This window comes from Leishmania donovani, chromosome 34, assembly GCF_000227135.1.
Source record: "Leishmania donovani BPK282A1 complete genome, chromosome 34".
NCBI classification, from domain to species: domain Eukaryota; phylum Euglenozoa; class Kinetoplastea; order Trypanosomatida; family Trypanosomatidae; genus Leishmania; species Leishmania donovani.
Window position 1 is genome coordinate 1,732,057 of NC_018261.1, and position 1,590 is coordinate 1,733,646.

A 1,590-nucleotide genomic window follows, 5' to 3' on the forward strand; every position below is an offset into this window, starting at 1 on the left:
GGGACGGTGAGCGCAAGGCCGCCCCGCACTGGTGGCCAGCGTCCGCCCCCTCCCTCCGTACATCGGTGTCGCGGCCGCGCGTGCTTCCTGTACTTCTCTGGGGCGCCCCCTCTCGCCGCGTCTCTGTCTCCTCGCCCTCACGCACGCCGCATGGACTCCTCAAACGGAGAGGGGGGAGGGGGCGGGGTGCCACGTGTGTGGTGGTGGCGGGCGCAGGAACCAAACGGGCTAATGGGCGGACGGCGCGGGGAGGAGAGAGGACGGCGTCCGCGGACCCAGAAGCGACACACAGGTGCGTACGCAGCGCTAAAGAGGGGCGATTGCAGCTCTTGCTCCTCTTGGTTCCTTGCGCCCCATGCACGGCCTACGTGTGCGCGCACACACCGACGCGCGCGCAGGTGCGCAGGAGGGGCGGCACCCCCTGCTGCCGTGTAAGGGGCTGCGGTGTCGGGCGGGGCAGTGGGGAGAGAGAGGGTGAGGCTGGCGAGGTGGCGGGTGGGAGGCTCTCCATGGTGCACGAAGGGCGACCTCACGTCGGACATGGGCGTGCGTGGCGAGGCCTGTGCCCTTTGCGTTGCTCTCGAGCCCTCGTCGCGTTTGTGCCCTCCGCTGTTTTCCGTGTCTCTTTCTGCTTCCGCATGGACGCGCGCCTCCCCTCGACCCCCGCTGTCGCACACGGCATGCGCGTGTGTGCCGGTGCATGCGCCCTTGTGACCGTCCTCCCCCTTCCTCAGCGGATGCCCCCCTCCCCGCCGCCCCTCTCTTGCTGCGGCGACTGCCCCGCGCTCCTCGCACTCCCAGGGAGGAAGAAGCGCCGCTGCGACAGGAGAGCCGCCGAGCACACCCTCTGTCCCGCCCCCCCTTATGTTGCCGCTGCTTCCTCCTCTCGTCTCGTGTTCTTGTGCGCACCCGCCGCTACGCGTCTTCACTTGCTTTGCTGCTCTTTTCCGCGTGCCGGTACCCGCGCTCCCCTTTCTCTCGGTCCTCCGCAGGCCACGGACGCGTGGGGCCTGCCTGCGTGTGCGTGTGCGTGTGCGTCTCTCCCGTCGCTTTATGCGCGCCGCTGTCCTTCTCTTGTGCCTCTCTCCCCGTGCGCAGGCGAGAGGGGCTGGCTGAGACGGCGAAGAGAACGGCCACGGCAGCACAGCGGAGCAGGGGGACGGGGGAGGGGGTGAGTGCGCAACGGCGACGGCGCCCCCAAAGGATAGAGGGGAGCTAAGGGAAGGGCGCGAATAAATGCCGAGCGGGGTGTGCGAAGACGACGAGAGAGAGAGGCTGTGCTAACCCTTCAACAGGAGTGCGTGCCTGCGTGTGTGTGCTTGTCTCTGTGCGCGTTGTGTCTTTATTATGTCTTCGCCTTTCTTGTGTCGCTTCTTTTGCTTTTCTTTGTTTCGATGCCTAATCACACCACCGAGTCCTCCAGACTCCCATGTGAAGAGTCCTTACCCCTTGCTACGGGATTCGGTGGCGTGGTGCGACTCGGGGCGAGGCATGGCATGCAGGCAGAGCACAGGGACTTGAAGGGCCCTGACCCGCGGCTGGCCAGCATCCTCCCTGAGGTCGTCCGGCACTCACCGAGGCCACCGCCTG